The following is a 26,639-nucleotide window of genomic DNA, read 5'->3' on the forward strand; positions in this document are numbered from 1 at the left end:
GTCTTTAATAGCAGGCAGTTAAAAGAGGAGAAAGTTGGACACAAAAAGAAGAAGAAGAAGAAAAAGAAATAATAAAGAAAAAAGAAAACAAAATTGTACCAATCACTCTATGTCAACCTCTTCATACATAGGAGGTATGTGCCATATTACAAAGGCAATATTAAGAAGTCTCTGTTTGGCTGCTTAGGTCCTCATATGATATTCCATTGAAAGCCAGAAGACAGGGGGCAATCCTAAAGATGTCTACCTAACAGAATAAATGTAATGCTGCAGGGTCAGCCTGTGATGAGGGCTCAAAATGCTTGTGAGGCTACCCTTAATTCCTTGTTGTCACAAGAGCAAACTGGATTCCCACTTTCCTGATGCAATTGCATGCTAAATTATAGGTGCTTATTGTCAACTCTTCTAGGTTATACGACTTAAGCAAATACATTTCATAAATCAGACATATATTTTTTATTTGGGTCTTGTTTAATAGTCCAGCATTAACTTGGTTTAGAAATGATTTTTGACAATGACATATTCAATAATTTTGTTTTCTCAAAATTTAATATGTTGGAACTCTAACCCCCCCCCCCAAAGTGGTGTGTTGGATATATGGCCTGTAAATAAATAAAGATAAATAAGATTATAGGGGGGACCCTCATGCAATAGGACTGGTGTCACAAGAAGAGGAAACACCAGAGATCTCTCTCCCTCCCCACATGTGAGAAGACAATTAGAAGGTGGTAGTCTGCATAGTGTGGAGGGGTGAAACCTCACCAGAAACTAACTCTGCCAGAACCTTGATCTTGCACTTCTACCTCCAGAACTGTGAGAAAACAGGTTTCTGTTGTTTAAGCCTTCCAAACATGTGATGTCATGTTATGTTTGCCCTAGCTGCCTAAAACAATGGCTAAGGGCAGCTTTAAGCTTACTGAAGTTTATTGTTGTTCTTTGCTAAACACCTATTTAAATAATACTATAAGAGTTTACATTTATATACTTTTAGACCCTGGACTCAAGAATGAATTCTAAATTTTAAACAATTTCTTGTTTTCTTACCTGCCACTGTAAGAAGTCACTTGAATATATGTTCTCTCAGTGAAAAATGTTACATTTACTTTCAAAGAAAGGAAAAAATGTTTCTGAACTCTTTAGTTAATTTTTCTTGGGTATATCCTTACTGGTGTCAGTAAAGAATGATTACAAACTTCCATTATTTGAAGGAAATTATTTTAAAAGAGATAGAGTGAGGAAGAGAGAGTGACGCTTCAGATAAAAGCTTCATAGGAATAGTGGCTCCAGCTCACTGTGAAAGTGTGGGGGCAACTTTGCCCATAAGTACCCCCAGCTGCAACAGATTAAAACGATACTGCCAAGCCACGATCTGCTTGGGGAGGAAAGGTGGTCAATCTCTCACAGGAGAAGGACCAAGAGCCCCTTCCTCAATGGGCTTTTATTGGGTTCATTTTGCACAAGAATACAGGTAGGGATCAAACAATAGATAGCATTCAAAGAACTATGAGGGCTCATTCTCAGTCAGGATCAGATAGCTAAAAAGCTATACAACTTTGAGAAACAAACTTCTTGTTTGGACCCTTATCATTTAAATAAGACCATTCCAAATAAAGCAGGTTTCACAGGATTATACATATCCTTTTTTAGGCCTGGTCACCCAGAGAACCCGCCCTTTCCAGCACAGGGCTGCACTGCCTTCCCCATCATAGGTTTTTGGGCTTATGTGGACTAGAGCCAGAAAACCCTTCTTCCAGATGGAAATGGGGACTCAGGCTATGTAAGAATAGCCCGGGGGCTAGGGTCCATCAGTCCCTCTTTGTTGCAGCCCCCCAAGTCCTTCCTTGAGGGCCTCCCAAGTAATCATGTCTGGCTTAGGTTGCCCCAGCTCTAAGGGGTGTTACCGATCACTGACTAACCGACCAAGCATTGGGGGCAGAGATGGATGAAGCAGAAGCAGCGCTGCTGCCAGGGAGATAAGCTTTGTCCTCTTAGTGACTCATAGTCTGGAGGTTGCTCACTCAACCTGAGCCATGGGGGGAAGCTACAACCCCTGAAACCAGGCAGAGCGTTTCCCAACATGAAAGTATGGAGAAAGAGAAATAGGGTGATTCATTGTCATTAATAAGGCACAATCCTTACCTAAAATACTTCCTTTTCTCTACTAGAAATTTAAATATAAACAAAAATAAAGTTAATATTGGGATAAAAAGCAATGTTTTACACAAAGGGCACAAGCCTTAAAAAATTTCATTTTTAAATTCTTTTGAATTGCAATCACTTAAGAATATAACTTAGGCCTGTATGTGGACATTCTTTAATAGAGGTTATTTACAACCATCAAAATCCCAAGCATAAGCAGACATTATAACTTTCAAGTGCTTTCTTTGAAGTTCTACTTGAACTTGACAGGCTGCCCTTTCTCAAGGCATATACTGATACCACTGCAAACAGACCTGCCTCTCTATTTGAAAGAGCTGTTATTATGAGAAATGAATGAGGTATGTTGTGTAGTGCTTGAGATTTCCTCTAGAAAGAGTCTTTATACATTCAAGGAATTGCATTTAGAACTCACTTATAAGTGTTTCATGACAAAGAGCAACACACGTTCTTTTCACTCATTCTTCACATTGAACTATCATCAGAATGAATAACTCTACATGGAATGAGAAGGTACTCAAAATAAATGCAGAAATATGTGTGCTACTATTATAATAAAGTCAACTTTACGGCATTTACCCTCTGAGGATAGCTGATATATTGTTAGAGAGCACGTCTCCATCGATCCTCAAGAGCCCCATGTCTCAAGTTCAAAGATAGAGAGAGAAATATAAGGAAAACTGATTGGAATTGAGAGTGTAGTTCAGATGAAAACAAATTAGGAGAAAGTCTTTCCTTCGCCATATACTTACTATTTACCAATAGCAAACATTCTTCTCAGAGTTGAAAAGGTAGCTGGAAATAGGTGATGAAATGAACAATAGTCTCATTGTGTTTGTCATTCTTCAGGAGGCTCATAACCTAGAGAAAAATTAAAATGGAAGTGATATTGACAATTTGGAGTAGGCAAAGCAATATACACAATGTTTAAATTAGTATGGTTAAATCCTACACAACAATTAGAAGTTATTAAATAAATTAACATAAAATGCAAATGGTTTTGTGTAACTGCACAGAAATATGTATTTGAATATACATAAGAAAGAGTAATGCTAATCATTATACTGAAAATACGGTCAAGAACCTCTGAATTTGTTTTAATCTGATTAACCAATCTAATAAAACCGTAATTTTGCTTATTATACTTTCAGTATAAACATAAAAATATAAAGACTAGGATTAAAAAACCCACAACTCTCCCTTTCTCTTAGCTCCCAAATCATGAATATTAAAAAAAGCATCTGTAGAAATGAAAATAATTGTTTTTTCTTAATATATAAAAGGAACAAATCTTAAATTAGTGTCTTTCTACATAGAGAGGGACACTATTAGTGATTATCTCATTTCACTATTTATCTAAAAGTGGATTGCAACCATGGCAATACAAACCTCCATCCGTATTGAGAACGTGTCAGAAATAACCTGGCTGCCGTCACACCCCATAGCAGATCTTTAAGATATTAAATATGAATGTTACACATGGAGGTTAATTATGAAGGCATTATTTTAATGTTTCTACTGTCTGCATATATTTGCACATCTTGAATATAACTGTGCATAATTGCTTAATTCTTAATTTTAGTTTTCTTTCTTGTTCTGGTTTCCTTTTTCCTTCCTTCCTTCCTTCCTTCCTTCCTTCCTTCCTTCCTTCCTTCCTTCCTTCCTTCCTTCCTTCCTTCCTTCCTTCCTTCCTTCCTTCCTTCCTTCTTTTCTTCCTTCCTTCCTTCCTTTTTCTCTTTTATTTCGCCCCCAGAAACCCTGAGTGATTAAATTCCATTCTAAAAAAGACACATGTTGAAGAAACAGTACTGGGCTTGCGTCACATACCACAAGAACCGTGTTTTTGCAAACTCAAAATGTTTAATAACTAGCCCTGGCTGGCATAGCTCAGTGGATTGAGCGCGGGCCTGCGAACCAGACGATCGCGGTTCGATCCCTAGTCAGGGCACATGCCTGGGTTGCAAACAGGTTCCTTGCAGGCTAACTACCAGCAGGGGATGCACAAAAGGCAACCATACATCGATGCTTCTCTCTCTCTCTCCTTCCCCTCTAAAAATAAATAAATAAATAAATAAAATCTTTAAAAAAATGTTTAATAACTTACATTGTATCTTTAAAATATTCAATAAAAATCTAAATAAGCTCACCCCAGGTAAAGCACACCAAAAAATTGTTTATAATTTGCTGAGTGCAATATGTTTAGACACCTCTAATAGTCTGTATTTGACAATTTATGCTACAACAGCTACAGAATAGAAACTGCCTTTGTATCCAATTTAAAAACATGAACGCTCCTCCTTGTACCCTAGAGCTTAAAGACAATTTACAGAAGTAGGCCAGTATGAAGTATTGCCACAATAAACTGTTGTTTTACTTTCCTTTTGTAGCAAAAATTAGGAAAATGCTGCAATGCTGTTGAATCATAAAATATGTTAGCAATAAAACAAATACAAGCTATCAAGTTTATTTAATTTCTACTGTTACCATCATTATTCAGAGACCTCTTTAAAGTCTTTCATATGCTTGAAAGTAATTTATTTTGAAAAATATATATCAAAGTTGGAAGAACAAATTTTTTCCAAAATGCTTAGTTGTGAATGAAATAATCTTTCATAAAACAAAATATAAGGAAGTTCTTTTACTTGTTTCACTGCAGAAGATATTTGAAAATACGTTATTTCAAAAACATCAATCTCAACAGATATATGGTGACATTATACTTAACACTGTTTTTTTAAAAATCTACTTTTGTTTGCTCTTATCAGGTCATGACTACATTATATGGAGTAATCTGTGGTAAGTAATGAAATATACAGTAAACAAATTATTAGACTTTCTTTCATTCAGAATATGCAGTTGTTGGAATAATGAAAACCAAAAATAATTATTTTAATTTTTATTTAATACTTTTTCTATTTTAGATATTAATGCTTGTAATACTGTATATTATACAGAAACTTTTTTTGTAACTGATCCAAATTACAACAATTATAATTAGGGAAAATGACACTAAAAGATAAAACTATAAGGGAAAGAAATCTCGTAAGTTTAAAAAATTATTTTAAAATTATTAAAATGTCCATTGCAGCATTATTTACAATTGCTAGATAAGGAAACAGCCCAAGTGTCCATCAATAGATGAGTGAGTAAAACAACTGTGGAACATTTACATAATGGAGTACTGCTCAGCTATAAAAAAAGAAGAAAATTTTTCCCTTTGCAACAACAGTATGGATGGATCTGGAGAACATTATGCTAAGTGAAATGAGCCTGTCAGAGAAAGACAAATACCACGTGATCTCATTTATATGGAGAATCTAGCAAATAAACTGAACTAACAAGCAAAAAAGAGACAGACTCATAGAAAAAGAGCAGGCTGACAGCTCTGGGTGGTGGTTAGGGTGTGGAGGGGTGGAGCAAACAAGAGAAAGCACTCTCTCGAGGACGTGGGCAACACTTAGGTGCTTGCAGGGGGAGATGTGCATAGGGGGCTAAATGGTAATGAGATAAATATAATAAATATTACATATTAAAATATGGAAATGCCATTATTCAAATTATTCCATAAGCACATAAATATTCTACACATTTGTTTACAATTAGCTTTTTTTTCTAATTTACCAATAAATATATAAGGAGTGTGGAAGAAAACTTCATATTATATATTACCTGGAGTTCTTTAAAAGAGAAGTTATTCTGAAATAAATGGCACCCTGAATTGACATAATTTTGTAAATTTGTTGCATCAGAACTTATTTCTGAATTTTCTTGAGAACTAAACAATTTAGCAGAGGTTCTCAGTCTATTGACTGGGATCAAGGTGGATAATATATATTGCAAAAAATCTCACAAGTCTTTCAACTGGTGTGAGTAATAAGTCAGTGGGATACAACTTCACTCCATGATAAAGAGAAAAAGGCTGGCAGGCTTACAGTAACCTCTATCTTTCTGAGAAATTCCCAAGTCCATTGATAACAGCAGAGACAGAGTACACACATTCTCTCTCTCCCATATTTCAGTTACCATGAAATATTAACTGTTAGTAATTGCCTAAAGCACCAATTTTACTAGCAGGTTTTCATTTCATAATGACTATGTAAATAACAAATGTGCATCAGTGTCCTATCATGCTACATCTTTCAGAGTCTGCTGCTGACGGGTCACCGTTTATCTCTTATTCATTTATTCATTTAATTTCACACAAGCACAGACAACCATGTGTGAAATTGTGTTGTTTCCTAGCCTACCAATAATAAACCTACAGATATTTTCAAAAAATGGATGATCAAAAGAGGGAATTGAGCAACAAAAATGAAAGCCTAACAGAAAAATAAATAGTAAAAATGCTGTATATGAAATTGGATGTGATTAAAAGATAAATGCCTGTGGAAATGTTGACAAGTCTAGCATTTGAAGAGTCTTGATCTGTAGCCAGAGGAACTCAGTGAAGGTAAACTTATTAAAGTAAATAAAGTGATTGCGTTTAAAAGGAATGTAGGTGTGCTTGAGAAAGTGACACAAACAAAAAAAATCACATTACAGTAACTGTTGGCCCTGGCTGGTGTAGCTCAGTGGATTGAGTGTGGGCCTGTGAAGCAAGGCACACAATCGTGGTTCAATTCCCAGTCAGGGCACATGCCTGGGTTGTAAGCCAGTTCCCAGCAGGGGGCGCACAAAAGGCAACCATACATTGATGTTTCTCTCCCTCTCTCCTTCCCTTCCCCTCTAAAGATAAATAAATAAAAGCTTTTAAAAAAAGTAACTGTTGGATATATTTTATAACATTAAAAGTATAAAAAACAAATGTTGGAAGCTAACTGAAACTTAGAAGTATGAAAATTCTTAAAACGAGAAAAATGTTCCCTCTATATTGTAAGTTATGAGATGAGAAAAAGGCAAGTATTGTTCAACTACTTGATAGTTTTTATTTTAACAAAGAAACAAAACATTTTAATTCTCAATGTTTCTAATGTTTGAAATTAACCAAATTCATACTCATTAGTATTAATTTTACTATTTTTCTTATGTATTTATAACCATCAAACACAGTTTTAATATTTTGACAAATATTTTTGAAGGCCAAGAAACAAGGCAGTTTTTAATCGAACATTAATTACATTTTGTGCAGTTTCAGTTTGCACAATCATTTTTATAATATTAAGCTACCATGCAAAGTAAAGTAGATGAAAGTCAAAAAAATAAATAAATAGTGAATGTGCTGAATACGAAGTTGGATGTGGTTAGGAAATAAATGCCTGTGGGATGGAATGTTGACAAGGTTAGTTTGGGAGACAGTAATGTTTGATGTAGTATGCCCTTGCTGCTTCAGATTGTCTTTGCGTGTCTTACATATTATATACATTACATATTATATTATATACGTAGATATTTATATGACCTACTGCCTTGGAAGCTACGAATTGCTCCTTCCTCCAAAGCAGCAAAATGGGCATGCTTGCTGCCTTTTATAAAATATTAGGAATCTCTCCATGTTCTTTTCGTATAACACAACCAATTGCATGCTTGAGTATTAAATACTTTCTTTGCTCTGTAGGAATTGTATCTCTTGGAACCAATGCAACAATGCTGATTCTCTGACTACTGCTGTCGATATAGGTAGTAATCTTCCCTTCGTCTACAACCCAGGAGTATTGTGTCTTCTCTTAGCACTTATAAAACTGTGATAAACTCATTTATTAACTTGAAAGTAGGGTTTAATCTCTGACCATGCACAATTCTTGACAGTTTTAGTAATGGGGATGTGAGGTGATGTACATGACTTTCTGATAGAGAATGGATGAAGATTTCATAAGCCAATTGGCAGGATTTGAGAGAAGTCTATCCAATCAACAGTGAAAATGATGACCAAGCTATAGGGTTGTCTGAACAACATATTTTTCTTTCTTTTATTGCTTGTTAATGAGATGGTTATAGAGTGTTTCCCAGGATAGGTTTGAAAATAGCCGAAATTGTTGGTGTTTACTTTCCTCTGGGCAGGGGTATTTCCTCTTTAATTTGGCAAGCTGACCATAGTCTGCTCCATTAGAATTAGTGCTGAGATTTGTCCTCAGTTGACAAAAGGTTCTGACTTTTGGCAGACTGCAGAGATGTGTATTTCCACTGCATGGAACAGGGGAAGGATTCACAACTGCTAGTGGCAGGAACTATATGGACCATACGATAGCTCACTTGAGGAATGAGGTAGCAAGATGCTTAAGGATGCTTAAGAAAGAATGTTAATAGTTGTCCTGTCTTTGAAGCTCAGCCTTTCCTATAGTCTATCATGCCAACATTAGATCCACTTGGACATGAGAGTAGAAAGTCTTCTTGTTTCACAGGTTTGGGCTGTGATTTCTGCCTGTCATAAGGGACTTTGTCTCTCTATGGGATATTTCCCCCAGAGAAATAGTCTCCTGTGGTACACCAAAGACAAGCGTTGACTAGAATTCAGGCTTTTATTTTCCAAACTGATTTTCCAGTCTTGATGCAGGTATGCTACTAGAGAAACAGGCTCAAAATATGTGTATAAGTATTTACAGCCAGCTTTGCCCTGTGGAAATTCCCTTTAGTCTTTATGTCAAAACCAAACCAAAACAGTGGATGCTCTTGATTCAAGTGGACTCTTCAAAAAATTTTGCTCCCGTGCAAGTCCAGTCTGAATCAGAGGACTCCTACCCCACTGTCTTATCAAGAAAACAAGTGACTACGGTTACTTCATCAAGAGGTTTCTGAAGCTGAGGTGGATGATATCGGGTATGATGACATAGGACATTGAACAGGTTGAAGTATTGGAAGCTCACAGAATATTGATAATAAAGCGAGGTCGATATTTAAAAAGACCTGTTAAAACTGTGTAATTCACATTTATAAGACAATAAAGTTATTCCAGTATTATACAATTTTTCTCAATTTTTTTTTGGAATTTCTTTCTTGGGATTTACTTCAAAGCCCATTTTGTAAGTTGATCCTGATATTCAGCCTTATTATTTTAATTAAAGCATTTTTTTTCCCTGAAGCAGTATCTTACAACTTAGTCCCTCTTTTGTCTAGCAAACTTAACTCAAAATTGTTTCTTGTGGCTTCCAGAAGTAGAATACACCTTTAAATGATAAACGTTTTCTAAGACAGTGAATATTCAAAAGAATGTGCTGTAGCCTCTGAGAGCAATCCCAAAAAAGAAGATCCAAAAATATTTTAAACAATCTCAGCATATTTAGGAAAAATGTATGGTCTTGTGTTGTCACTATTCACTATTCTCTCTACAATATGTGTGATGATTTTAAGGATGAATTTATGTATCTTTCATAATCATTGCCTAGAAAAAACACATTTTCATAGCCTTAATTTGCATATAACATTAATTTTTTATCCTCACCTACAGCTATGTTTATTGATTGAGAAAAATGGGGCAAAAGGAAGAGAGAGAAACACTCACGTGAAAGAGAAACATCTATTGGCTGCCTCCACATGTGCCCAAACCTGCAACCTAGCCCTGGCTGGCGTAGCTCAGTGGATTGAGCACAGGCCTGCGAACCAGAGGATCGAGGTTCAATTCCCAGTCAGGGCACATGCCTGGGTTGCAGGCCAGTTCCCTGCAGGCCAAATCCCAGCAGGGGACGTGCGAAAGGCAACCATACATTGAGGTCTCTCTCCCTCTCTCCTTCCCCTCTGAAGATAAATAAATAAATAAACAAAATTTAAAAAAAAACCCCTGCAACCTAGATATGCGCCCTGACCTGAANCTTGTGGCTTCCAGAAGTAGAATACACCTTTAAATGATAAACATTTTCTAAGACAGTGAATATTCAAAAGAATGTGCTGTAGCCTCTGAGAGCAATCCCAAAAAAGAAGATCCAAAAATATTTTAAACAATCTCAGCATATTTAGGAAAAATGTATGGTCTTGTGTTGTCACTATTCACTATTCTCTCTACAATATGTGTGATGATTTTAAGGATGAATTTATGTATCTTTCATAATCATTGCCTAGAAAAAACACATTTTCATAGCCTTAATTTGCATATAACATTAATTTTTTATCCTCACCTACAGCTATGTTTATTGATTGAGAAAAATGGGGCAAAAGGAAGAGAGAGAAACACTCATGTGAAAGAGAAACATCTGTTGGCTGCCTCCACATGTGCCCAGGCCAGGGATCAAACCTGCAACCTAGCCCTGGCTGGCGTAGCTCAGTGGATTGAGCACAGGCCTGCGAACCAGAGGATTGAGGTTCAATTCCCAGTCAGGGCACATGCCTGGGTTGCAGGCTAGTTCCCTGCAGGCCAAATCCCAGCAGGGGACGTGTGAAAGGCAACCATACATTGAGGTCTCTCTCCCTCTCTCCTTCCCCTCTGAAGATAAATAAATAAATAAATAAAATTAAAAACAAAAAAACAAAAAAACAAAAAAACCTGCAACCTAGATATGTGCCCTGACCTGAACTGATCCTGTGACCTTTTGGTGAATGGACGACACTCCAGCCAACTGAGATACCAGAATAGGGCAATATTAATTTTTAAAGAAATTATTTTACTTTTGCAAATTCCATGAAATTAACAAAAATGTACTTTATATTTTTCATGGCAGTTTCTGCTTACTGCCATTCCATTCTTATATGGAAATAAGAATGTGTTATTTAAAAATATAATAGTAAATCTCATTCACTTTGAATCTAAAGTGATAGTATGCTATTTATTCATTCATCTTTCTATGGATTACCAGCAGATAAAACCTCACGGGACTTGATTTTTTTTCAACACGTTATTTATTTATTTTTAGAGAGAGGGAGAGAAAAAAGAGAAGGAGAGAAACATTGATGTGAGAGAGAAATACAGGTCAGTCGCCTCTGGTAGTCACCCTGATCAGAGACCTAATCCACACCCCAGGCTTGTGCTCTGACTGGGAATTTAACTCGAGACCTTTCAGTCTGCAGGGTAATACCCAACCACTGAGCTACACCAGTCAGGGCTTGACTTGACTTTTCATTTTATGTTTTCAATCCATAAATATGTATTCGATCACTTCTAATGTTAATTCTGTAAGGTGAATATAAAAGACATGACATTTTTCCTTATTGGAGAGCATATTTTAGTTTAGTAAAGACACACAAAAATAAAATAATTTATTTTGTTGATTAGTGCTCTGAAAGGATTAAACAAAGTTAAGAATGAGAAAGTCTAGTGATCAAAGAAAGAATCTACCTGATTCTTGAAGAACAAAAATAAGGCAATCAAACACTGAAGACAGAAGGAGAAGAATGGTATTTGGAAATTTCAGAAAAAGCCAGTTATGGGTTATCATGGAGAACTGGTGGGTGGGGAAAAATAGGGCTGGTTGTGGAGTAATAAATTGAAGCTATACCATGCAGGATTCTTAAGGGGGAAAAGAAGAATCAAGATGACTCAGACTGTTCTCTTTTAAAGAAGTTTTAGCATCATGGTGAATTTTAAGCAAATTGCTAAGAAAGATACTGAGTAAAGAAAAAATCATTTATTTTGGACCTGTTATTTCAGAGATTAATATACAGGGTGGGGCAAAATAGGTTTACAGTTTCTCATGTGGAAAAATAATACAATAATTAATAGTAATCCAAGAGTAATAACTAAGCATTTATTTACTCACAGCTGTCAAACTACTTTTGCCCCATCCTCTGCATGTGTATATGTATATATGGAATGAACACGTGTGTGTGTCTGTAGACACACAGATAGATTCATAAGGCTATACATAAATCTAAATGGCTCAATAACAGATTCTAAAATATTTAATTGTAAAATAATTCAACAGTAGGATCACATTTAATAGACCAGTTACCTGATTAAAACTTTAAAATCAATTGCAACTCAGCATACAGATAATTGACTAATTTTTATTTGATGCTATATAATTTCCACATAGAAATCATATAAATTCCCCTTGCTTCAACTCTTAATTTCTCACATGGCTTTAATTTTTATCTTCATGACATCTTTTGGGGAAAAAACAAGAAAAAATCAATATCTTATTTTCCTGTAACAAACCCATATGGATTTCTCATAGATGAGAGGTATACATTAAGATATATTTATTCTTCAAATTTCAGCAAAGTTCATGAAAGGCAGAAGAAAATTATTTACTTTTTAAAATATGAAAGCATGAAAAAATTCAATAAATCTTCTAGATTAATTCTTCTTGATTTTCTAACTAATATCATTACTATAATCTTATTAAAATTAGATTTAATTCAACAGTTCCAATCCAGCACGTATACAAAGAAATCAAAACATACATCCATACAAAAACTTGTACATAAATATTTATAGCAGCATTAGTAATAATAAATAAAAAGTGTATACAATTTAAATATTCATTAATTGAATGGATAAACAAATTTTGATATATCATACAATGGTATATTATTCAGTCATAACAAGGAATCAAGTAATGCATGCTACAAACAAGATGAACATTGAAATTTTGATCATGAATGTGAAAAAACAGATGAAAAAGCCAAAAATTATATTATTGCATTTATATTAAATATTCAGCACAAGTGAATTTGTGGGATAAGTAAGTTAGAGATTGACTAGACCTGAGGGTGAGAACAGGAACACAGAATGACTACTAATTTGTACCAAATATTTTAGAGTAAAAAAGAAACAGAATTATTCACTTTAAATAGGAGAAATATGTGGTATGTGAATTATATTTTAGTCAAGGTTTTAAATGATTAAAAGTTAAGTACATAAAAGAAATAAATAATTAAAAACAAAGACATGTAATTTCACATAACGTTATGAAATAAGTTGTTATATTTAGATGAAATGCTAGTTTCCAAGGAAAACGTGAATTTTCCAAATAAACTTTAGAAGTTTTAGGAAACCTCAAGAGTCCAATAACCTCTGAATAAAAAGAGCATATTATCAAAATTTCACCCCACTTACATGCACTGTGCTAAGTTATTTTATAAGTAAGTACATTCAAATTCAAAGCATAAAAATTATATAATTATACTATTTAGAATGCACTACATAGAGAAAGGATAAGCAAGGTAAATAAGGAAATTTTTTTAAAAGATGATGAAGCCCTGGCTGGTGTAGCTCAGTGGATTGAGCACGGGCCTGCGAACCCGAGGAGCATGGTTCGATTCCCAGTCAGGGCACATGCCTGGGTTGCAGGCCAGTTCCCAGAAGGGGACATGTGAGAGGCAACCATACATTGATATTTTTCTCCCTCTCTCCTTCCCTTCCCCTCTAGAGGTAAATAAATAAAATCTTTAAAAAAATATGATGAATATAGAATAAATACACAGACTCATCCATAAACAGTAATGCAAATTATAAAGTATCATTAAATATGATCTACTTATATATTAAGAATAACAATATTCCATGACCAGCTAAATTATATATTATGGTTATATGGATAGCTCTATAATATGCTTAGCAAATTAATAAATCCAATGAAATCATGTAGGAACAAGATTATAATCTGTAAAATAAAAGACAAAATGTCATATAAACACTCAATTTTTGTCAACCTTCTTTAAATATCTAAAAACAAGCAATATTTGCTACTATGATTATATCTATACTTATATAGCTTGTATCAATATCAATTCAAATTAGCAGTCAACATCATGTTCAATCACTGAACACATTCACAGTATAAAATAATAGGACTATAATGCTCTGAACATATTAAATTTAACATAGTTATTAACATCTCAACACAAACTTTGACAAAATTTATGAAATTTTCTGTTTTTCTCAAAACAGAAGGAAAATTGGAGTAAGTCATTAGAAACACTGGCTCTGAAGTCATATGTTCTAGATTGAAATCCCAATTTCTGCGCTATCTCATCAAACACTGGCTAAAATCATGTGACATTTATGTTTTAAAAGACATGTAAATATTTATATGAGCAGAGGTAAAGAGGTGAGGAGGATAGCAGAACATGTCCAGAAGTTTTCCAGTTTCCCCGGTGAATGCTTGCTGTAGTTTCTCTCGTTCTGCCCTGGTCCCTGGAATGTTTGCCTTGTGAGCTGTCCCTTGGTGCTGCTTAAGGTAAGCAGGGGGTAGGACAATAGATTTATGTGCCTCCAAACATTTCTGACAAGTACTCTTATCAGTTAGCTACTTGAATGTGCACCCTAATAAATGGGTATGCATTTATTGGAGAACTGTATTAATGTACTCCTTTATTAAATGACACACAAAAATGTTTGCAAAGAAACAGGATGAAACACCTATTGAAACAATTTTATTTGTCAATTTATTTGTTAACACCAAAAACTGTCTTTTAGAAAAACTCATTTTTTTTAGTAAAATCAATGTCACCATATGTGCTAGGTTTTACCTTCTGTGATAATTGAAGCTTTGTTCCTAAATTTGTTTAGCTTAATATTTATTGCCTTACCTGAAAGATAACTTATAGATATGCACAGGCCAAAATTAACAAATGTCACCATTGATGTTTCTTCATAAATATTATTTTTCTTTTAATTTTATCTACCAACGTGGCCAAATTTTGTTGAAATTGAACCTGTTGCTTTTCATTTTTATATTGATTGTTTTTATAACTAGTTGGTATATATTAAATTATCACACTTTCATCAAAGAGATTCAAAGCATGCTGAAAATCTTCATGCAAAAGATGTTTGAGCAAGTAAGAAAAGTTATGCTTTTAAGTTTTATTGTGCAAAATTAAGTGTTTCTATAGATAATTATTACACTAATTTAAGAAGTGGAGTAACAGTAATGAGAACACTGCCAGACTTCTATTTTCAAAAAGTTTCAACTGTAGTATATGTCACTTTGAAAAGTAGTTGCTTTCTCTGTGATTGAAAAATAAAAAAATATAAATTTAAGAAAAGTAGTTGCTTTCTTATCTGTTATTTAAATTAGTTTCTTGTCTTAAAAAGTGTTTGTTTACTTCTTACCATATGCTTGGTAAACTACTGTAGATAGCATTTTAGTTATGTGACATCAAGGCATTGCCAGAAACTTTGGAACACTTGGGTTTTTGTTACTGAAATATGTACCCCATTATATTTGAAATCCATTGAGTATTTCACTAGGAGATAACATGTAAATCTCTGACTGGTTAAAATAGTTTCCATCATTCTACATTTCCTCACACAGTATTTTAAATATCTATGATTGAAAGACTTGTTCATATGCAATTACTGTTTAAGATTTGGAGAGAGAATAAAACTGAGTTAANTTTTTTTTTAGTAAAATCAATGTCACCATATGTGCTAGGTTTTACCTTCTGTGATAATTGAAGCTTTGTTCCTAAATTTGTTTAGCTTAATATTTATTGCCTTACCTGAAAGATAACTTATAGATATGCACAGGCCAAAATTAACAAATGTCACCATTGATGTTTCTTCATAAATATTATTTTTCTTTTAATTTTATCTACCAACGTGGCCAAATTTTGTTGAAATTGAACCTGTTGCTTTTCATTTTTATATTGGTTGTTTTTATAACTAGTTGGTATATATTAAATTATCACACTTTCATCAAAGAGATTCAAAGCATGCTGAAAATCTTCACGCAAAAGATGTTTGAGCAAGTAAGAAAAGTTATGCTTTTAAGTTTTGTTGTGCAAAATTAAGTGTTTCTATAGATAATTATTACACTAATTTAAGAAGTGGAGTAACAATAATGAGAACACTGCCAGACTTCTATTTTCAAAAAGTTTCAACCATAGTATACGTCACTTTGAAAAGTAGTTGCTTTCTCTGTGATTGAAAAATAAAAAATATATAAATTTAAGAAAAGTAGTTGCTTTCTTATCTGTTATTTAAATTAGTCTCTTGTCTTAAAAAGCATTTGTTTACTTCTTACCATATGCTTGGTAAACTACTGTAGACATTTTAGTTTTGTGACATCAAGGCATTGCCAGAAACTTTGGAACACTTGGGTTTTTGTTACTGAAATATGTACCTCATTATATTTGAAATCCATTGAGTATTTCACTAGGAGATAACATGTAAATCTCTGACTGGTTAAAATAGTTTCCATCATTCTACATTTCCTCACACAGTATTCTAAATATCCATGATAGAAAGACTTGTTCATATGCAATTACTGTTTAAGATTTGGAGAGAGAATAAAACTGAGTTAAACTATGCTAAAACAGAATGAGTGAATGTGGTTACTCTTCAGTGTTACCTGAAGATGCTTCACATAATGCACTGGCGCATTACTTTAAAAATATTTTCTCATTTTTATTGTTTACAATATTACAGTAATCCCAATCCCCCTTTGCCCCTCTCTCCATAGCCTGCCCTTCCCATTCCCATAGTTAATCATCACATTATTATTTATGTCCATGGGTCATGCATAGATGAAGTCTGTCCATAAAGTATCCAGCCTCATGCTATGAAATATAAAGACATTTACTGAAGAAGATACAAAAAACATTGTACATGGGACAATGATGCCTCAGTCCCCTTCAAAGTAGGCACCTTGGGACCTCACACAGCTCTCCCAATAGCCATCAACTTCCCAGTTGTATTTTCTTAAGTCTCATCAGTGGTCTGAAATCTCTTCTCTTTCAAAAGTGATTTTAGTTTTAGAAAAAGCCAGAAGTCACAGGGTGCCCAATCTATGCTGTATGGGTGCTGAATCACCTGGATGATTTGATATTTCACCAAAACACTCTGAAGGAGATATGATACATGAGGAGACATGTCATGGTGAAGCTGCCCATCACCAGTTGACCACAGCTGCAGTCTTCTGAATTATCCGAATAATTCCTGTGGAGGAATATTCAAGCTCAATGCACAGTTTGACACAGTTTCATTGCTCTACTTGCTCAGTCATTTTGAATGTGATGGCCACACAGTACACATGCTCACTCAATGGCATCTACCACCCCCTCTGACTAGTTCAGTAAAGTTGTTATTGTTCAAGCATGCACATTCAATCCACTCTTTTTGGTTGCCAGGTTATATCAATGTCATGAAAATCATTCTCACTATATTAGCAATGGCTAGACTTTTTCCAGACAGACCTCTTATATTCTTTAACTAATTCCTTCATCTTCTTTCAAACAGTCCCCACATTCCCTCTCTCCTTCTACAGTTGTCAGTCTGTTCCACATTTCTATGTGTCTGATTCTATTTTCCTCACTAGTTTATTTTGTTCATTAGATTCCATTTATAAGTAATACCATATGGTATCTGTCTTTCATTGACTGGCTTATTTCACTTAGCATAATAGTCTCCAGTTCTATTCATGCTTTCACACAAAAAGTAAGAATTCCTTTTTTACTACTGAGTAGTATTCCATGTATATACTTAGACAGCTTTTTAAAAAATCTCTTTATCTACAAATGAGCTCTTAGGCTGTTTCCAAATCTTGGGTATTATAAATAATGCTGCTATGAACATGGGGGTGCATATATTATTTTGGATAGGAGTACTGGGATTCTTTGGATATATTCCTAGAAGTAGAATCATTGGGTCAAAAGAAAGTTCCACTTTTAAGTTTTTTAGGAAACTTCATACTGTTTTCTAGAGTCATTGCATAGCCTGTATTACCACCAAGAGTGCACTAAGGTTTTCTCTTCTTACATCTTTGGCAGCACTTCTTATTTGTTGATTTGTTGATATTAATATTAATGATAGCCCAAAGGGAGAAGAAGGAAGGAAATAATCAAGATCAGAGTGGAAATAAATGGCATAGAGACTACCAAAAAAAAAAAAAAACAATTGAAAAAATTAATGAATCCAGGAGCTGGTCCTTTGAAAAGGTAAACAAAATTGATGAACCTTTAACCAGACTCTTTAAGAAAAAAAAGAGAGGACCCAAGTTAATAAAATCAGAAATTAAAAAAGAGAGGTAACAACTGATACCACAGAAATACAAAGGACTATAAGAAAATACCACATGCCAAGAAATTGTCCAACCTGGGTGAAATGGGTAAATTTCTAGAATATAAAATCTCCCAGAACTGAATCAAGAAGAAGCAGAATAACTGAACAGACATAACGAGTAATCATATTGAAGCAGCAATCAAAAAACTCTCAGCAAACAAATCTTGGACCAGGTGGCTTCAGAGGTAAATTTTGCCAATCATACAAAGATGAATAAACATCTATCCTTCTAAAACTATTCCAAAAAATTCAAGAAAAGGGTTATCCTAATGTCAAAACTAGGAAAAGACACAACAAAGAAAGAAAACTATGGGTCAATGTGTCTCATGAACATAGATGCTAAAATCCTCAACAAAAGATTAGCACACAAAAGATCCAGCAATGAATTAAAAGGATCATACATCTTGGTCAAGTGGTATTACCCTGGGATGCAAGTTGATACAATATTTGCAAATCAATAAATATAATACATCAAATGAGCAAAATGAAGCCTGGATAGTGTGGCTTAGTCGACTGAGTGCCAGTCTGTTAGCCAAAGGATCACTGATTCCATTCCAAGTCAGAGTACATGCCTGGGGTGCAGGCCACGTCTCCAGTAGGGAGCGTGTGAGAGGCAACACCTCGTTGATGTTTCTCTCCTCTTTTTTCTCTCGCCCTTCCCCTCTCTCTAAAAATAAATAAATAAAATCGTTTTAAAAAGGAAGATGAAAATCACATGATCATATAAATAGCCACAGAAAAATCAGTTGATAAAATCCAGCACCCACTTGTGATAAAAACTTTCAGCAAAGTAGGAATAGAGGGATCATACCGCAACATAATAAAAACCGTGTATGAAAAACCTTCAGCTAACTTACTCAATGGGCAAAAACTAAAAGAATTTCCTCTAAGATCAGGAACAAGTCAGGGAGTCCATTTTCACCACTGTTATTTAACATAGAACTGGAAGTCATAGCCACAGCGATCAAAGAAGAAGAAGAAAAAAAGCATTCAAGTTAAAAAGAAAATTTTAAATATTTTAATTAAAATGAGAAATTAGGATATGCACACTCCAATTCTGGGGGCCATTGACCTTGACGTCTTTCTGATGAACTAAATTTTTACCTGAATCTCTTGAATATCTACTGCAGATAGATGTCCATTGAGAAGAATCTGTTTTTCTTTTCTTTTTTTTAAATTTTAATTGTTGTTCAAGTACAGTTTTCTGTCTTTTACTCCCATCCCAGCCCACCCATCCTCTGGTTTCCTATGCTCTGGATTCACTTGAGTGTAAAATTAACTGAACTCATAAAAAAAGAGGATAATAATTGTCTATTAATTTTTTTGAGATTTTTTCCTTTACTTTATTTTTTATTGTTTCTTTTATTACAGTTGTCTCCAAAATTTTTCTATTTGCTTCTCTCCACCCAGCCCATCTCTCAACCAGTCACTTCCCTCTCTGTGGTGCATGTTTATGAGTTATTCATTCATGGTCTTTGACTCTTCCCTTTCCTTAAGACACTAGTTTCCTTCCTCATAATAAAAGATTATTTAATAACTTTGCTTCTTCAAAGTGTTACTGGCCAGTACTCATTCAGATTTACATTTCTATATATTTTTTGCATAATTGGAAGTATCCATTTACTAATTGTATCAAACATTTATTGACTTTTTAAGCATCACTATTTTAAACATTATACATTTACAGTAGATGATGCCCAGAGTTCAATCACAGATGAAGTTTATAGCCTCTAATATTTCATGATGACTTCTAATTTTATTTTTCAATACCAGATTAGCCAAATTAAACTATCCTAATGCTCAGGCTTTTTAAATGATGTCTGTTCACTCATTCATTTATTAATTCATGCAGCAATAGAAAAGATAACTTCAACTTTTTCTTTAAAAATCACCTTTCTACCATCTAGTTCTCTGAGTATTACATGTGCAGTTCTTGTGAAACTTTGGTGAAACTAAATCTATAAAGCAAATAGTGGATAAGATGGAATGAACATTTCTCAGCACAATCTTAAACCTCCTAAGCACTACTATTTGTCTGGATAAGGCACTGGACTTCAGTTCTAGGACTCAGTGGATTCTCTCTAGAAACATCATAATACCTTAATGACAGCAATCTTAGGTTTTTCATTTTGCCTTAATATCAGAAATGGTAGAGGTTATGGTCCCTAATGAATCAGATTGGAACTCCCAAGATTCTCTACCTATTGATTATTTTTCTGCTCCTTTTTTCAGAAGAAAACTTCCCTCTCAGAATTATTTTACAACACAAAATTCTAAGTGGCATGAAGCTCTTGCACATGTTTTGCAAACAGCAAGATTATGTAGTGGGTTATTTTAATATAACCAAAGGGAACAATTTAATCGATAGAAGAACATTTTACTTTACACTTCATGAAGAAAGCAGTCTCCACTCTCAAGAATCTAGAGAACTTCAAAGCAAGGAAGGAGCTTGCATTTTGCTGAGGAAGACAAGAAATAAGGAAAGAGTATTTGGCTTAAGTTGATTGTCTGGAATTGCATATCTGACCTTATTCTGAACAAGAAAATCATTACAAATTCTTGGCAGTTGGAGATTGGCTGTCTGGATATACTGTGTTTCTGGTCCAGTGGAGCATTTGCAGGAACTGAAAAGTTATCTAAGTTTCAGTTTGCTGACTTGGCACCTCAGGCAGGAACAGCTCCATCTTTGGCCTAAAAATTTATTTCTATGCTTATGTGAATTTCCCTAACACTGCCCATTTGGCATTCCTATCAGGCAACTGATGTTTCCAATGAAGAGGGTGGACGAGACACCAGGGGATGACAAAGATCATGCAATTTGTTAAATATATCTCAGTAGAAAAATTAATTTTATCCCATAATGAAGGATACAAAATGCAGCACACAATCTCTGTTCAAATAGTGTTTATGATCTAGAAAGGTATATTGCTCTTAGTCATGTATAACTAATAAAAATGTAGTAAAAATAAATTGCATGTGAGAGGATTTTGTGAGTTCAAGCATGCTGCTTCAGAGTTATCTTTGATGCTGCTGTGTTAATTTTGAGAGTAACTGTCAAGTTAAACTAGTAAATCTTTTTCACTGAATTCAACATGAGAAAAATATCATCTGCTAATATTAACGTTACAAAATAGGGTCACATCTTTTGCAAAAAGACTTATATATGGTAAAGAGGTGAGACCACCAAAATGAAGTCATGTGTGTGGTTTAATTCCTTAAATCTCAGATACACTCACATTCAATAAATACAAAGCAAATTACAAATGTGACTTCTTTCCTAGTAACACTACTATTATCCTATTTTTGGACTTACACCACTTTAATTTTGAACTGGCTTAAATTACATGCCTATGGCCAATTTTTATTCCTAGTGGAAAGAGATGCACTGATTTGCAATACAGATTGCTTTCATTAATCAGTCCATCCATATAATGAGAATGTGAAGAGATAAATTGTCAAATGAGGCAACTACAGGAAGAAAGGATAATAGATGCGCAGAAGAAAACATCATATACAACACAGTAGTAAAGAAATAACTGTAGGAATTCCCTTTTCTTTGATCATTTAAACAGTCCTTTCATTTAATGTTCAGTCTCTCTAGAAAAATGTTGTCTTTTCAATGGCCTTGCTATTCCTTGCTTTTCTCCCAAGAGGGTGTCTGAGGAAAGTTGTGTGTAAACATTTGTTGGTAGGAAGCAATGGGAGTCCTTGGTGCTTTGCCTATTGAATGTTCTGGTTTCTATCAGCTTACTCGCCTGCCTCTATCTCTTGTTTCCCATTCCAGAATTGTTTTTACCATCCCCTAAAATCAACTACACTTACCCCACAGAGAAGCAAACCTTGCAATTTCAAGAACTGAGGCAGAAGACAGCTTCACGGACACCACAGGAGGAAATCTGTTGTGAGTCTGCTGGAAATACTAAGGACAGTAGCAATAACTAATACTTACAAAGTCATTCTGTGTCATGTGTATTTTAAGCACTTTACAATCATTAACTTGTGTAATTAAATTAGACACCCTATTAAATCATAACCTCATACAGCTTTTATTAATTACATAAAGAATGCTAGACTGTTTTCTGGTGGATGTGGTCTTTAGATCAACTAGGATGAAGGTTCTGTAATCGGACAGGCCAAAGTGAAAATCACACTAATAATTCCCCTAGAGTTTTTCCTTTACTTCTTTCCCTCTATGTAGACATACCACTACATATTTCATTTAGTTACAAAATATTTGCAAAAGCATTAATAACATAGGACATAGTAATATTAACTATGCACTGCTCAACATTCTTCTCAGGAGTTAAGAACATTGTCTCAGACCAGAGAGACAGAGACAGAGGGAGAGAGAGAGAGAGAGACAGAGAGAGAGAGAGACAGAGAGAGAGAGAGAGACAGAGAGAGAGAGAGAGACAGAGAGCTGAAAAGGCAGGCAGAGAAAGAAAAAAGGCAGGGGCAATATGCAACCATAATGATCTAGTAACATCTATCATGTTGAAACAAAAGTGAGGCTTTATTTTGATCTATTTCCTCTTCCTCAGATTTATTGCACAAATTTGCAACATAAATCCCACAGTTCTCTCTCTTATCTCAGAGAAAAGGGAGAAGGAGAAATTTTCAAGGAAAAAGGGCAGAAATCAGGAAGAGATGGATCACTGGCCTAAGATACACGAGAAGGAAACCTAACTTAGGCGGCTTTTCCTGAGTCACCATGTTACACACAAGAGACATAAAAGGCAATGACTATCCGTTGAATTGGTGTGAAGCTGCCTGTAATAGGAAGCAGCACAACCTTACGAAAAGATCAAGAAAAAACAAATGAAAGGCTTGGCTGCTGGTGCCAGACGCTTCTAGCTCTTTGATCTTGGGCATGTCAATTTTCTTTGGTTTCTATTTCCCTCTTCATGATTCTGAAACCTAAATGGTAATCATAATCAAACCATCTCTTTTAAATATAACTGTACTAAGTCTCACCTCAGGCACATGAAGCAAAAGATGTGTAGAAAATCTATATTTTACAGAAACCTCTTCATGTGACTTCATTAATCAACCAGTTTGGAAACCATTGGGCCAGAAGACACCTTAATTCTACTCCAGTAAAAGATCCTAACTTTAATTCCCTTTTGAAAAAAAATAACCCACGTGGCACAAAATTCATTATGCAGCCAGGTATAATTTAGTGGTTTTAGTCTATTCACAAAGTTATATAGTCATTACCACTATGCAATTCCAGAATGTTCTCATCTCCCTGAAGAGAAGCTTTTTATCTATTGGCAGTTACTCCTATAACAGAGATGGAAATTTCAAAATGTGAGGAATCCATACCATTTCTGGAACAAAAAATTAAAACAAAAACTAAAAAGATGTAAGAGACTCATCAGCCAAATATAATGTACAAAAATGCTTTTGAATCTGATCCAAACAACTATGTAAAACTAAGTTAAGTTAGATTATTTATTTCCTTGTGGATATACATATTTCAGTATTACAAAAAATGTTTTATGCCTAGTATTTATTTGAAAACATAAAGATGAGAGATATTGATGAAATAAGACTGGACATATATAGAAAATTATTAAATCTATTAATGGGTACATGACAATGTATTACGTTCATTCAAATATGTTTAACAATTTCTTAATACAAAATTAAAAGGACAAAACAACAAGGTTTTCTTTTTCATGATGCCATTTACTGAAGAGTTACTCATGCTATCTGTTAAAGAATTACTAATATATGTACATACAGTTGGGGACATGAGTAAGTTTACAGTTGTGAGTACACCAAAGCATAGAGTTTATTCCTGTGTTATTATGTATTGTTGTGTTATTTTTGACATGAACAACTATACACTTCCTTTTGCCCCAGACTGTGTATACCCTTTCTTATTGAGAGATATGTCAGTTTTCTTTTTTAGGCAACTGGATAAAAATAATATTTATTTTTCCCTTGTTTCCAACTTAAGGCTACATTCTTATTGATATAGTCAAGAAAAAATTCTAATTTTTAAGCTATTTTTCTTGAAAACTTTAAAGGTAATCTACAACTTCCACCTGGTGAGAAAATGTCTCCATCAAGCAAAACATTCAGTCGAATAAAAACAGTTGGTTCTAAATACCGAGGAAACACTTGAGAGGCTGTTTCTCTGATTTTAAGAGAAGGTGGCCCTGCTGTGTGGTATTCTTTTCTATGTGATATCCGTTCGAATTAAAACTCATTTCAAAATATCATGAGTGGCATCAATGAAAATCTCTTCCCAACTGTTTCCTGATTTCTCTCCAGTTGTCACATAACCTCAGGCTCTGGCCCCATTGATCAGAATAAAATTTATCTGATCCAAGCTGTGTTAAATAATCTCTGGAAGCTGAAATTCTACATAACATCTCCCCAAGTGGAAATTATATTGAAAACCTGGAAGGTGTCAGTCATATTTCCTGGAATATGAACCTATAAAAGCAAAGGAAAAATAACCAATGCAGAGGAAAACAGAGACAAAAATTGGAGAGAGTTCTGGTTTTGAGTCACAATTTTCAATAGTGACTGAGGTTCAGATGCATTTCTGTTCTCGTGATTCATCTATTTCAATCATTTTTTGATTCCATACCACAGACCTTTCTTTTATGTTCAGGTAGTTTTTATTTTATTTTGGTTACTTGGAAACAAACACATATTTTTTCCACTGTCATAAATGTTATAAACTTCAATGTAACAAAAGCATTAGATTAGCACTTTGACAAGAAATAAAAACCGACTATAAAGTTTTATGCACGCAGAATGCTGAAGGCTCATCCTAGGGTAGCATGGAAGTTCGATTCACTTATTGGTAGAAGTTTCACTGTTTTATGAATAGGAAAAAGCTACTGTCAGAACTGTTTGAGAGGAAAAGTCTCACTAAATATTTGAAAGATATTTTTGACCTCACAATTAAGAAGCATCTTCCATTAAACATTCTCCAGTCACCATAATAGATGCTGCTGAAAAATTGGATTTTCTTTAGGCCAAAATGGAACAAGAACTGTATATTAGAGGCAGGCAGATATATAATATTTCAAAGCTGGAGGAATTTATATTCTAGGTTGAAGTAAAAAATCATGAACCTTGTTTTCTTTAATACAAGTCAAAATTTATAGAGAGGGGAACTGTTAATTGCCTTTTGAATCATACTTTTGTTAAACTGGCATTAAAATTAAAATCAGGTTTATTTTTGCCAATATATTATTTATAATTCAGCCTGAATGAGATATAGTTTCATTAACATGGACACAGAGAGAAATATATATTCTAACACAAAATTATTTGAGAATCTAGTAATTCTTGACACGAGACTATGGTTATTTGGAAAAACAAATGATAGGATTTCATATACTTCTTGTTACTATGAGTAACTTTGAGTAAGAGATTCTATCACTTATAAAGTAAAATGTCAAAACCCACTGTATTAAAATATTACTTTTTTTGTCATTTAAAAGAAGTTTAAAATTGCAATGATATATTCAAACCAAAGTACAGCTATTTTTTTAACTTTATGTCTGTGCAGAAATAGTTTGCTTTCAGTTTTTAGAGAATTTTTGAAAATTCTCTAAAATTACTTCTCTAAAAGTAAATTTTTTTTCATAAAAGATAAAATAGAGAGCGATAACTCTATGTAAGAATTATTTTTCTTTTCTATGTGAGGGAAATACATTTTTAATGTAATTGATTGTACTAAACTATCTGATGAACAAAAGTATGTTTGTGGGGGGGGTGCAGAAAATGTCACTTTTATTAGCTATTCAAAGGGGTCTATAGCGCTGGCTGGTGTGGCTCAGTGGATTGAGAGCCGGCCTGTGTACCTAACAGTCACAGGTTTGATTCCCAGTCAGGGCACATGCCTGGTTTGCAGGCCAGGCTCCTGGTAGGGGGCACTTGAGAGGCAGTCACACATTGTTTCTCTCTCTCTCTTTCTCCTTCCCTTCCTTTCTGTCAAAAAATAAATAAAATATTTTAAAAAGGGGTCTATGAACAATTATATATTAAGCACTACAGATTTAAAAATATATATTTATATATATTGAAGATTATTTCTTCTCGAGAAATACTAGATTTGGATTTTATTTGTCATCAAAGTAGTAGGTTTGAATCATTTTCTGGCTCATAACAGAGGATCTTATTGACATATTTTTTAACCAATGAAGAAAAAATGGTATTGAAAATTAACCCTGAATATATGTTTGTTATGTAGCAGCTAGGAATGAGTAGCCAAAGAGGAAATAAAGGCAGGGCCCTTACCACTAGCATCTAACAAAGAACTTAATACAGGAGGCAGGAAGCAAGAGGAAGCCATGTCTCAGTGATTGACTCAGCAGTCCTGAACCTGACCTTATAACATTGCCAGGTGCCCTGAGCCTTACAAGCAACATAGCACAGGAGGAGGGGAGAGTCCTTGAAACTGTACTGAGAAAAGGGGCTTCTACAAGCTCCTATAATTTTATTAAGATTGTCTCGTCCCCTGAACATCACAAGCAAGAATTTTACTAGTCTTTGAGAGCCTATTCCGGGACAGGGAGTTTCTAACATTTTTATTAAGACAAAGAGCCTTTACTGAGAAAAAAGACAGTGTAGGTGTGCATTATTC

Source organism: Sturnira hondurensis, unplaced genomic scaffold (genome assembly GCF_014824575.4).
Source record: "Sturnira hondurensis isolate 20B ecotype Veracruz unplaced genomic scaffold, ASM1482457v3 Scaffold0005279, whole genome shotgun sequence".
Classification (NCBI taxonomy): Eukaryota; Metazoa; Chordata; class Mammalia; order Chiroptera; family Phyllostomidae; genus Sturnira; species Sturnira hondurensis.